This window comes from Monodelphis domestica, chromosome 5 (genome assembly GCF_027887165.1).
Source record: "Monodelphis domestica isolate mMonDom1 chromosome 5, mMonDom1.pri, whole genome shotgun sequence".
Lineage (NCBI taxonomy): Eukaryota > Metazoa > Chordata > Mammalia > Didelphimorphia > Didelphidae > Monodelphis > Monodelphis domestica.
The window spans coordinates 91,787,675-91,801,491 of record NC_077231.1 but is presented as its reverse complement, the minus strand read 5'-3'; the positions used below and the strand labels follow the sequence as shown (position 1 = coordinate 91,801,491).

Here is a 13,817-nt window from a genome sequence, read left to right as displayed (position 1 = left end):
GAAAGGGAATGGAGAATAAGGGGTGTGTGTGTGTGTGTGTGGTATATAGCCCAAACAGGGATTCATTTTGCTTTACTCTGCATATTGGCTTAATTTTTTTGCTTTAATTTTTTTCTAATTGAGTGGGAGAGAGAAGAGGGAGAAAAAAAATTGATTTTTGTTCATTAAAATTTTTGCAAAATCCAATCCATTCTTATCCAAGTAGCATTTGTTAAGTACACCTAAAAACAATCAAAGGTTATATTCTTAAAGATTTACATTCTTCTAGGTGGCTACAAATGTAAGAAGATAAGTATATTCATTATAATTTGAAGAGATAGTAAGCATAAACAAGTAGGGAGACTAATTTGAAAAAATCCTCCAAACCTCCTTTTAGAGAATTCATCAACATTTTTCACATGATGCTGAGAATTTGTGAAGCATAGAAAACCACATTTTTTGAAGAATTGAAATTGCAAAGGGCAATGGAGAGATATTTAATGAATGTAAGCAGACCATAATATCACCAGTGCTAACTTATATGCAAGAGGTAATGTGAAAAATATAAAAGAAAAAGATGATGGGAACAAAGAGTGGAACAGTTATATAGCAAGAATGAGAGATTAGTGTGACTGATAATCAGAACACATGACAAGACCTAGGCATAGTCTGCTAGTTTATTGCATAGATACTTTCTAGAGGATCTATGGAAGAATTGTTGTTGAATCTGGGTCTCCTAAATGGAGATTGCCAATAATGTTGATGTAATAGAAAGTAATAAAAATGGAGAAATAGGGGAGCAGGAATTTGGAAAAGACAATGTTAAATTTTAGGGTACTGGCATATACTATGGTAAGAGTACTAGATCTGGGATCAGAGAACCTGGATTGAATCTTAAAAAAAAAAAAAAAAAACTTCTTACCTTCCATCCTAGAATCAGTAGTATATATTGGCTCCTAGGCAAAAGAGTGAAAAGGACTAGGCAATGGGAGTTGTGTCTTGGCCAAGATCATACAGGTAGGAGGTGTTTCAGGTCACATTTGAACCCAGACCCTCCCATATATAGGCCTGGCTCTCAGTCCACAAGCCACCTAGCTACCTACCTGGGTTTGAATTTTGGCTCTGGGATCTGTGCCTGGAGTCAGGAAGACCTGAATTCAGATTCAGCTTCAAACATTTATTAGTTGTGTTACCTTAGGTAAGTCACTCTCTGTCTCAGTTCTATCATCTTAAAAATGAGAATAAGAATAGTACCTTTCTCCTAGAATTGTTGTGAGGATGAAATGAGGTATTCGTCAATTGCCTTGCAAACTTAAAGTGCTATATCCTCTGTTCCTAAGGTGTAGCTGCAATTCCACCATCACAAACATAATGTGTAACATTGGATGACGATTCCATTTACTTCTCTTTGTCCTATAATTAAAGTAATGGGTTTGGATCAGATCAGAGTTGGATTTGGGGGGGGGGGCAGTAAAAGATAACATTTGTTAAGTTGTAGGTTTCAGGCACTGCGCTATGTACTAAGGATATAAAAAGAATAAAAAAGAAATTCTCAGGCCTCAAGGATCTTATATTCTTTTTCTTTACCTTTAACATTATTTTAAAAGTTGGAGTTCCAGATTCTTTTCTTCTCTCTCACCCATAGTGAAGACAGGCAATATAATATCATTTATACATATGATGTCATGCAAAACATATTTCCATATTAGCCATGTTACAAAAAAAGACAAGAAACAAAGTGAAAAAATGTTTCAATTTGCATTTCAGATTTTATCAGGTCTCTTTTTAGAGGTGGATAGCATTTTTCTATAGCATTGTCTTATATAGCATTGTCTTAGATCATTGTATGAATCAGAGTAGCTAAATCTTTCATAGTTGATCATCATTACAATTTTGCTGTTGCTTTGTGCAGTATTCTCTTGGTTCTGCTCATTTCACTTTGCATCAGTTCATAGAAATCTTCCCAGGTTTTTCTGAAACCATCTTGCTCATTATTTACCATAGCACAATAGTATACCACCACACTCATATACTACAACTTGTTTAGCCATTCCCCAATTGATGGTCATCATCTTAGTTTTTTAACTCTTTGCCATCACAAAAAGAGCATCTAACTACTGTGCCATAAGAAATGATGAGCAGGCTATTTTTTTTTAGAACTTGGAAACAACTACATGGGATAATGAACAATGAAATGAATAGAACCATGAAAACATCATATACATCTACAAATTTAATACTTGAAGAATAAATTGTGAATGTTACCTCCAAAAATGAACTGAAAAAATGGAAACATGAAAGATATAATTTATATATTTATGTCTGTCTCACAGAAAATGCCTTCTTGATGCTGAGTAGGGAGTGATGGACTGAGATACTTGTAAATAAATTCTATTGATAAAAGAAGAGCTTCTACAAGTATTTCTGTACATAAAGGTCCTTTCTCCTTTTCTTTGTAGATCAGCGTATTTATCAGAGACCTACAGACTTCCAAAGAATCAATGGATAGATTTTGGGGGCCGTGAACCTGTGAATCTCAGTGGGGAAAGAATTACCCCCTGTTAACCTTTGATTTTTTTTTTGTAATCCTATTTACTTTATTTTCTGAGTTTAAAAATGTTATTCTGAGACGGGATCCACAGACTTCATCAAGTGGACAATGGAATCCAGGAAAGAGAAAAGATTAAGAACCCTTGAATTAGATAATTTGTAAAGTCTCTCCTATTTTTAACAGTGACTATTTGAAGTTATCCCCCATCCCATGGCAGGTCTTAGGTAGAAAAGCAATTGAGCTCAAAAACCTTGCTAGGTGTTGGAATGAACAAAAATCTTTGTAACATCTATTATTATTTTATAGCCCAGTTCCCTCTCCATGCACCAACTCCACCTCTGTCTGTCTCAAACAACTTCCCCAACTTTAGTGTTTTTCACTGTTCAGTTTTGTTTCACCGGAAATCCTCTCACCAGTCTTCACTTAAGGACCCCAGACTCAGTACATGCTGTTTTTTCACCCTCTAAGGAACTGAGAACCAGTTGCTCCAAAGAACAAGACAGTTCTCAGAGTAATGGCAAGGTTGGCTCCCTGGATGCCTGCTGCCTGTGTGGGTCATCCCCAAAATATGCCAGCTGGAAAACTCTTTTCACAACTACTGGCTTAATGGAATAACCTTGTCATATTTCATGTATGCATGTGTGAGAAAGAGAAAGAAGAGAAGGAAGGGGAGGAGGGGACAAAGGAATGAGTAGAAATAAGGGAGAGAGGTTGGGAGGGGAAGAGAGACAGAAACAGACAGAGATATACAGAGAGGGAGAGAGAAAGAGGAGAGGAAGAAGGAGAATGAGGGGAAAGGAAGAAGGGGAGGGGGAGACAGGGAGAGGCAGAGAGAGAGACAGAGAGACAGAGAGAGATGAAGTGACTCAGGGAAAAGGGAAAGAGAGATGGAAGATGGCAGAATCTTAGTAACAAGGGACTTCAGGGAAACAAAGAAGTTAAGAGTTTGCTTTCCACAAATCTGTGCCCATTTCTCTTTCTCTTTGTCTATAAGTTGCCTTAGTCCCCATAGGGAAGGATTCAGTGGCCACCAGTTCTGCTGGCTGGTGTTGGTCTTTTCTCTTGTTTAGCTTCTTCTAAGCAGCCTTGCTGTTGACATGATATGCACTCCCAGGGCTGGATAGGGATATGGGAGGAGGCTCTGGCAAATGAGTCAGGGCTGGACCACATGCTACAGAGTACATCTGGAAGTAGTTTAGGAGACTTCCTTGCTCCTCCAGTGCAACGTCTGAATTCTGAACTGCTTCTAGCAGTGGCATGGAGGAAACCAGAGTTGCTCCAAAGTAAACCAGAGGTAAGGCAGAGAAAAAGGAATTCCCTCTGGGAAACACAGTATTGGTCCTTTGGGGGCCCCAGATAACTGGGATTTCCAATGGATGAAGCAGCTGCAGCAAAAAGGGTGGTGACCAGGAACTGAGTGTCCTTCTGTCTGCAGCTCATCAAGACAGAAGAGCCTTAAGTCCTGCCGTCGACATATTAAAGGTAAAAAAATTCTTACCCAGAAATTCCTGAGCAGCCTTGACAACACTTCACTTGACTCTGTCCTGCGGACTCACTCCTTTCATTGTTTCTCATTTTGCTAGTAGATGCAGGAAGTGAAGGTCCCGCAGTCAGATTCCCCAGCATAACCGTTTCTTCAGAATTTAAATTCATATTTCTTACATACCAAGGAAAACATTTCTGCAAAAACAGTCGCTCCGGGAAGAGGCAGCGTACTATAGTGGATAAAAGATTGGAGGGAATGAAAGGCTGGCCCTGGAGTCTAGATCTGGGGTCAAGTCCTGCCTCTGGCACATACTAACTGGGTGTTAATAAACAAGTCTTCATCTCTCAAGGCTCCCAGCAGCTCTTTAAGGCTGTAAGTTACTGAAGAGTTGACCATCTGCAACAGTGAAGGGAATTCCTAGCATTCCCTAAGTAGAAATCATAATTTGATTTGAATATATCTGTAATATAAAGAGGCACACACATGTATTCTGGTCCTGGTTTATCATTAATATCAGATTGTGTCCATGGAAATAAGCTGAGACTCAGATAGACCTAGGGGTTGAATAGGGTTTAAAGAAAGTATGGTGCTTGGGATCACAGGCAGAGAACTGAAAGGGATCTTGGAGGTCATTCAAAGTCCTCATTTTGCAGAGAAAAGAATTGAAGGCCAAAGGGGAAGTGACTTGAGCAAGGTTACACAGGTAGTACGCATAGGAGGCAGTATTTGAATGCAGATCCTGTGACTCTGGAGCTAACACTCTCCAATGCACTATACGGTCTCCTTCTTTCAGGACAAAGTCAGAGAAACGAATCATTGTTGACTCCTCTCTCCTAAAAACCAGACCCCTTAGGTGACTGTATTAATAATAAAGGAACTCTCTGGCCCGCCCATCTCTATAAATGAGGCTCCTGACTTTTATATCACATTTGGTCAAAAGTTATCACAGAGTCATTTTGGGAAACTTGGATATGTTGAAATTTTTCTCTGTTATCTTCAAATGATATTGAACTGAAATCTTCAGTTTATCAGTATATGAAATACATCTGTAAGGTAATTTAGTACGAAAATCAGAGAAGGGAAAATGTTGATTATGAAAGAAGGAATAGTTTACAGGAATCAAAGGAGTGTCACGTGGACGTGGGATTATTAGACTTGTTCCATTTGGGTCCTGAAGACACAATCAGGAGAATGGGTGGAAGTTGCAGAGAGGTAAATTTAAGTACATAAAGAAAAATTCCCTTATAATCCAAGCTCTCAAGAGTGGAATGAACTGCCTGTGGAGAGAGTGGGTTCAGTGTCACTTGATGTCCTTGAGTAAAGACTGAGTAATACCTTCTGTTCCAGTTTGGATTGGACTGGATGGACTAGAGAGCAGACTGGTTTGGTCTTTCTTTGTATCTACCACTTTTAGGGCAGATCTTGGAGTTTAGTAGGTACTTAATGAATGCTCCATGACTGTCCAACTGTCCAACTGAATAAGATATAAATTGAAGAGGAGTTTTCATCACAGAAAGAAAACATGTTGGTTGTGTTTACATGTCACAAAACATCTGGATGAAGAGGGACCCAAGAAGCAATTCTTTTTTGGATGTTTAGCATTACATGGATCCAAGATTCAGATGACTTTTTCTCCAGATGGCCTGGTTTCACATTGAACAGACCTCTGTCTGATATTTCCTTTGCTTGATTTGTTTTATAGTCCCTTTTTATTATAACAAATAAAGATAATTACTTTTCCCTTCTTTTCTTCCTTCCTTCCTTCCTTCCTTCCTTCCTTCCTTCCTTCCTTCCTTCCTTCCTTTCTATAAACCCTTACCTTCCATCTTAGAATCAATACTGTGTATTAGTCCAAAGGCAGAAAAGAGGTAAGGAGTAGGCATTGGGGGTTAAGTAACTTGCCCAGGGGCACACAGCTAGTAAGCGTCTGAGATCACATTTGAACCCAGAACCTCCCATCTCTAGGCCTGGCTCTCAATCCTCTGAGACACCTAGCTGTGCCCCCATAACTTCAATTTCTATAGTATTTTAAGGTTTACAAAAAGTTTGTCAGTGCACTGGCCAGCAAGGGTAGAAATATGACGACCAAGCATCCTGCAGCAGGCACAACATTCCTGAGATCTTACCTCTGGTATATCCTGACATTCAACTCCCATATGGTTCTCATTCATGTATTATACCTTTGAAAACCAAGAAAGAAAAAAGACTTCTTTCTTCCTTTCCTTCTGCTCTCCCTTTTTCAGCTGATCTCCCTTCCTTCACCCCTTTAGGTACTAACACTTTGAGTTCTTTCACCTGCTAGTCCACAGCATATCTATTGCTTAGAGTATCATTTAGATTTCTGCAAGATCATAGATTTAGAGCTGGAAGGGACTTTCAAAGCCAATTAGTTACAGCTGAGGAAACCAAGGCTCATAAAAGTTAAGGCTTGCCCAAAGGTATATAGGTAGCAAGTTAGTCACAGAACCAGAATTTGATCCCAGGTCTTCCAAATCCAGAGCTCTTTCCACCACTGACCAGTTTGGGTCCCAACTCTGTTTTTGCTTCCAAAATTGACATCTGTGGCTACCTCCCTCCCCATTAATTTCACTATATTACCTAAACTCCAACTAAAAAAAGAACTGGTTTCATTTTCTATGTTCTCTCTCTGGTTACTGTTCTGAGGTCCTTTTTTGCAGGTGCTCCCCAAGATCTTCATATCTTCATCTCTCTTTGCCATTTTCTCCAAATATCTTTCCAACTCTTCCCTGTCTCTGGCATTATTGTAGGATTATAGGATCAAAAATTTACAGCTGGAAGGAACCTTAGAAGTCATCTAACCCAATGATCTCATTGTATACTTAAGGACACTGAGGCCCAATAAGGCTAAATGATTTCCCCAGAGTGACCTGGGAGGTAATCAGGAGTTGAGCCCAGATCCCTTGATTTCTAGTTAAGTATTTTTTTCCACCACACTTCTCTGATCACTGGGGTTATGTCTTGCCATCCTTCCACTCCTAGACCACTATCGCTCCAATTTCTAATATAATAGAAATGAGAAAAGAAACACAAATACAACCACCTTCCTGCCCTGGATAACCCCATAATCCCCCTTTACAATGTACAAAAATAATTAAGAACTCTTACAACCTGTGATATTTGGAGTCAATCAATTAACTTCTTTAGACCTATCTTTTCATATCTCTTCTTTCTGAGTCTTGTTTGATCTTTATCATTTTGTTACATTTACTTTTGATTTTCGAGGGTGTTTTTTTTCCAATTACAGTTATAATTACTGCATATACTCTTTTCTTGGCTTTGATATTATGATGGCAATTCCTGTTTTTTTTTTTATTTGCTTGATGTATATAGAGTAAATCTTTCTCCATTCCCACAGTTTTACTTTTTGCTTGTCTTTGATTTTTTTAAATGTTTTTCAACAGATTGTAGGAATTGTTTTCTTATTCAATCGGTCACTCTTTTATTTTTGTTTCACTTTTAATCCTACCTCCCATGCTTGTATACCCAAGAACAAGGCACAGGCTTATGTCAAAACCTACCCCTGTATCCCAGTCCCTTTTCCCTTTTTCCAAAGCCATCAAGATTTCAACTCCAGGTTGTGAATTGACCCAACCATTGTGGAAGGCAATTTGGAACTATGCCCAAAGGGCTTTAAAAGACTGTCTGCCCTTTGATCCAGCCATAGCACTGCTGGGTTTCTACCCCAAAGAGATCATAGGGAAAAAGACTTGTACAACAGTATTTATAGCCTCTTTGTGGTGGCAAAAAACTGGAAAATGAGGGGATGCCCTTCAATTGGGGAATGGCTGAACAAAATGTGGTATATGTTCGTGATGGAATACTATTGTGCTCAAAGGAATAATAAAGTGGAGGAATTCCATGGAGACTGGAACAACCTCCAGGAATTGATGCAGAGTGAGAGGAGCAGAACCAGGAAAACATTGTACACAGAGACTGATACACTGTGGTACAATTGAGTGTAATGGACTTCTTTACTAGCAGCAATGCAATGATCCAGGACAATTCTGAGAAAGAATGCTATCCATGTCGAGAGAAAGAACTGTGGGAGTAGAAATGCAGAAGAAAAACATATGATTTATCACATGGTTTGATGGGGATATGATTGAGGATATTGACTTTAAATGAATACTAGATCTATTGCAAGTATTGATAATATAGAAATAGGTTTTGAATATGTGAAAAATCTAGTGAAATTGCTCTTCAGCTCCAGGAGGGGGGAGGGAAGAGGGGAGAGAAAGAACTTGAATCATGTAACCATGGAAAAATATTCTAAATTAATTAATTAAATAAAAAAATGTAAAGACTTCAACTCCAGGTTGAGGACATTTTCTTGGAACTGAACAACTGACATGGATATATTCCTTTAGGATTAATAGTCAGCTGAGTACTGAAACCCAGAAGAACCAGTGCTGTGAAGCTATAGTGGAAACAGTACTACCTTAAATATATATCAAAGTAAGATAACTGAAGGAACATAATAATGCATTTACAAAAGGGTTGGGGGTAGAATATTTACTTTAAAACACTTCAGAGACAGAGGAAAATATAAAACTACACACAAGTAGTTCCTGGGTCTTTGGGGGGGGTGGAATTATTTAACTTTCTCTTAATTTTGGGTGTCCTAGATCTTGGAGACAGCTGAAGTTGCTTTACCTTTGATGCAGAATTTTCATTTTGTAGGTTTACAATGTTGTGGGGATTGAGGAAAATTTATAATTGGCCCTCTTGTTCATGTGACATGGAAGTCCTCCCCAGATTCTTTAGAAATGAGGCAGGTAATTGATCAGAATCCTTCCATTCGATTTAATTGAAATAACTTCCACTCTATGCTTTACAGTGAACTAGACTTTGCTGGGGAGGGAACAGTATATGATTTTCCCTTACTCTTGAGGAGATATTATTCTTATTGGAAGAAACAGGAAATAATTAAAGAAAAAATACCAGAAAGGATAATGCTACATTCAAAAATGAAGGTAAATTGAGAGGCAAGGTTCTGAACAAGATCAATTTATTAGTTAACAATTATACCAATAAATTGGGTCAATTGCCTCTCTCAATGGCCAAAGACCATGTGGTAGGTCTAGCCTTCATATAATTTTTGGAAGTACAAGAGAACAAAGAACAGAGTTGGGTAGATGGAGAAAACAATGAGATTATAGGGTAGACAGAATCATGGAGGCAGAGACAACATGATTGGTTACATCAAGGAAATTGAACCCCATATAGGACTAGTGACCACCCTTCTCTATCATTAAGAAATGCTTGATTGATTTATGGGACACATCTGCCTCCTGAGGACATTGTTAGTAGACCAGGGACAGTGGACTCCCTGGTTCCCTGGATTTGTTAGAGAGAGAAAACCTTCCTTAATTTTACAAGTACAGGCAAGGATGGACAATAAACCTTGTGGAACTATACCAGATAAGCTTGTCGTTCTTTAAAGATAACAAATAGATTTAAAAAAAGATAACAAACAGATGTCCTGGAATTTTCCTGGGAGCTGAAGATATGGTAGATAAGTTTTCCCATTAATTATAACTTTAAACTAACTCAGAGAGAATCAGATTCTTGATCTCAACTCAAGGATATAGATATAGAATAAATTACAATGTGAAATCAATAGAATACAGAATCAATTACAGAGTAGAATTAAATTTAATTTCTCAAATTTAATTAATAATTTCTAAAATTTAATTTCTCAATTACAAGGGTGCTCTATGATTAGAGCATATGCAACCATTTTGGATGGATAAACCAGAGTTGTCAGGGAAGACCTCATTGAAAAGAAAGGTATTGAAATTAAATCTATCTTGAAAGATAGGATTAAAAAAAAACAAAACCTCTTATTTTCCATAGTAGAATCACTAGTGTGTATTGGTTGCAAAGCAGAAGAATGATAAGAGCTAGTCAATAAGGGTTAAATGACTGCCTACGGTCACATAGCTAAAGTGCCTGAAGACAAATTTGAACCCAAGACTTCCTTCTCTAAGCTTGGCTCTCAATCCACTGAGCCTCCCATAGATAGGATTTTGATAAAGAGGGATGAGGTCATATTTTCTCACTGAAGCATATTGGTTGGCAAAATGTCCAGGAGTATTTTGGAGTATGGTTGTATTCTGTTACTTTCAAATTCATTTTGTTCTGCCTTTCTAATACTGGCATGGAGAGTAGATTTTGTGAATGCATGAAAAATGAACAAGAAGGAAGGCAGTAATAGTGAAAACCCACCAGAGCATACTAGACCAGGTTTCATTCCCTTTATAAGTATCTATGCTTCCTTGCTTCCTCCTTCTCAGGAGTTTCGCTTAAGCCTAGAAAATGTCACTATCTGACAAAAGATATAGCTTTACAGAGAAACAGAAAATAGTCTACTGATTACAATAAGAAGAAGAATAGACATTTCTATAATGCTTTAAAGTTTATATAACATTTTATATTAGATCATTGATCCATGAAAATTATTGTTATTATTTCATTTTTTAAAAAACCCTTACCTTCTGTCTTAGAATCAATACTATATATTGGTTTCAAGATAGAAGAGCAATAAGGGGTAGGCAATGGGGGTTAAGTGACTTGCCCAGGGTCACACAGCTAGGAAGTGTCTCAGACCAGGTCTGAGTCCAAGACCTCCTGACTCTAGACCTGACTTTCAATCCACTGAGTCACCCAGCTGCCCCCTATAATTTCATGTTTCAAAACAAAATTTGGGCTTCGTTTGAGAACCTAAATGCTTACCAGTTGTACTCTCAGCTCAATCAGCATGCCTATTCTCTACCTATTAAAGAGGATACTGACAAGCTGGAATACATCCAGAGGAAGCTGACTCAAATGGTCAAACCATGCCATGGAGGGATTAATTTTTTAAAATTAAATATACTTAGCCTGGAACAAAGAAAATGTTAAAAAGCCATGGGCACTCTCTAGATATTTGAAAGACTGTCAAATGGAAGAAAGCTTAAACATGTGTTGTTTGGCCTTGAAGGACAGAACTAGGAACAATGGGTGGGAATTTTAGAGATAGACTTCAATTTGATATCAAGTAAAAACAGCTACCAATTGGAGTTGTCCAAAAGTGGCATATGGGAGGGAGGCGCTTATTTCCTTGTTATTGAAGATTTTCTCATGGAGTCTGGGTGATCATTTGTGAGGGATGGTGTAGACTAGTTTCCTATATTTGGTAAGAGTTGGAATCATTGATTTTTTTTAAACCCTTACCTTCCATCTTGGAATCAATACTGTATATTGGCTCCAAGGCAGAAGAGTGGTAAGGGCTAGGCAATGAGGGTCAAGTGACTTGCCCAGGGTCACACAGCTGGGAAGTGTCTGAGGCCAGATTTGAACCTAGGACCTCCCATCTCTAGGGCTAGCTCTCAATCCACTGAGCTACCCAGCTGCCCCCGGAATCATTGACTTTTAAGGTTCCTTTAAGCTCTGAGATTCCAAATTTCTATGAAATTTCTTAAGGATTTTACACACACACATACACACTCTCTCTCACACATACACACATCTTTCTGGAACTCTTTTTTTTTTTAACTCATAGGATTATTGATTTAGAACTAGAAGGGACCTCAGAGTTTATGGAGTCCACATTTTTACTTTATATATGTAGTAACAGAAGTACAAAGAGATTAAATGACTTGCCCACAGTCACACAGCTCCTTGGTATCTGAGAGAGGATTTAAATCCAGCCTGGTGTTTTATCTAGGACACCAGAAGTGTCAAATATGCTTGCAGACTACTCACATCCCATAGTACTCTTGAGTTTGGTCCAAACTGGATTAAAGTGTAATTGGGAAATATTTAACAAGATAAATAAAATTACAATTTAAAACATTAATAGTACGTTTGAAAACTAAGATAATATGCTGCCCTCAGGAATCATTATGTTCAGATTAGTGGTAGGTACTGTTTCTACTTGAGTTTGACATCATCATATTACACCAAGCTGTTCCTTGCCCCACTGGGCATGCTATTACTATGTTCATAAAACCTGGCAAGTCTTAACAAGGCTTCATCAACAGAAACATGCTTGAGACACTGACATTTTGTTTTTATTATCATGCCAAAGATGAAGAATGAATCGCTTTATCAAGCCAATAATCTTTTGATATTCTCTCTCAATTTCTGGCAGTTTGGTTAAAGTAATTGAATGAGGAAAGGAAAAGGAAATAATCAGTCACCTTATCTCACGGCCAGTAAATCAAAACTAAAATAAAATGGTTTTTCTGCAGCCTGATTGATCTTTATACTCTACCCACTAGAAACATGGAAATTGACATGACATCAAGGAAGATGAGTAGAAATGGATGGTTTGACATCATCATGGAAGGGAGGTTCTAGTGGTCTGTAAGCACTCCACAAACTATGAAGTACCAAATGCATTTCAGGGGATTGCAGTATCTTGCATAGTGCCTGGCATATAACTGGTGCTTAATAAATGCTTATTCCTGATCCTAACCAGGGCAGAATACAGTAACCCATACTAAAGCTGACCCAAGACCTAGATCTGGCCAGTCTCTGATGTGATCCTTTTTTTGGACCCAGGCACTCTTTCAAACATCACGTATTATTTCTGGTCCTTAAGTTCCATGGTCCCTTTTCCAAGTTACTGATCTGGCTTCGGTATCAGCCCAGTTCATTTCTGGGCAAGAACTTCCCACCTCTGAGGCTCTAAACTCCCAAACCACGAAGGTATCAGTCAACACCACGGCACCCATTTAGGACCCCAGATTTATCAGTGTATTTGGTGTATATTCAGTAAAACACCTGAAAACTCTCTTTTGTGCCAGATAAACATTTATCTGTACTGTGCCCCTCTTAACGTGGTAAATGAAGGTTGGAGTCCCTTTTCAGAAGAACCTTATTTCAAAAGAATCTTCAGCTTCTCCCTCATGTGCAAAAAGGAGAAGGGGGGAAGGAAAATATTTTATCTCTGTATTCCTGGTATCTTGCCCAGAACAGAAGTTTGTTGACTGAATGAGAGAATGTAAGACTACTCACAGTCCCTCTAGGAACTAAAGAAGCATGGAGCTGTTTTCCTCATAGTAATTTATTATGTAAGCCAGTTCTCTGCCCATAGTTCATTGTTTCCCAATTGGGCATCACAATTTTTTGTTGTGCAAAGAAATAGAGTTCTCTGTGATATCCTGTATTTCTGTGCCTCCAACAGCTGCCTTCCTGCTCTAACAGTCAGTAAGTCCATTTCTTAGTGTGCCGCCAGAAATTGAGTCACATTCATGACTTGAGAATTGGTGGTGCTGACAAATAATGGTATTGATGAAGACTGTGATAGGGATGAGGGTGGTGGTGCTAATTATGACCACAGTGATGACTTTGAGGGTCCAGAAAATGCCGAGGAAGCAGTTGATGACTTTAAGAGATGAGTTAGAGCTAGATATGTAGTTCGGGGAGGCATGAGGATGGAGACAACTTTTAAACATGTGCAAGCTAATAAAACCACCAAAGGAGGAGGTAGAGAGGGAAGATGGCTCAGGACAGAACCTTGGAAGGGTACCTACAATGTGGTATGAGACATAGGTGATGATGCTCCAAAAAAGAACACTGACGAGGTGCTACTGAGACATTAAAAACCCAAAATGTACTCATTTAGCATTTTTTAAAAATAAAGATTAGCCTACAGAGGTAATTTTTAACCCTATTCTTCCATTTTAAAATCAATGCTGTGTATTGGTTCTGAGGCAGAAGAGAGATAAGAGCTTGGCAATGGAGGGTATGACTTGTTCAGGGTCACACAGCTAGGAAGTGTTTGAGATCACA

At 38.4% G+C, this 13,817-nt stretch overlaps 1 protein-coding gene across 2 annotated transcripts in view; it reads left to right on the top strand.

Moving 5' to 3' along the window:
- The first annotated feature begins 3,728 nt into the window (after window positions 1-3,728).
- The window catches only part of GLT8D2 (glycosyltransferase 8 domain containing 2), a 42,837-nt gene continuing 32,748 nt past the window's right edge, over window positions 3,729-13,817 (top strand). The window contains exon 1 of one of the 2 annotated variants that reach the window (XM_007503350.2): window positions 3,729-4,012. The gene's annotated coding sequence lies outside the window, so the exon portion shown is untranslated. The remainder of the gene's footprint in view (window positions 4,013-13,817) is intronic. The other variant, XM_056798784.1, reaches the window with a different exon arrangement.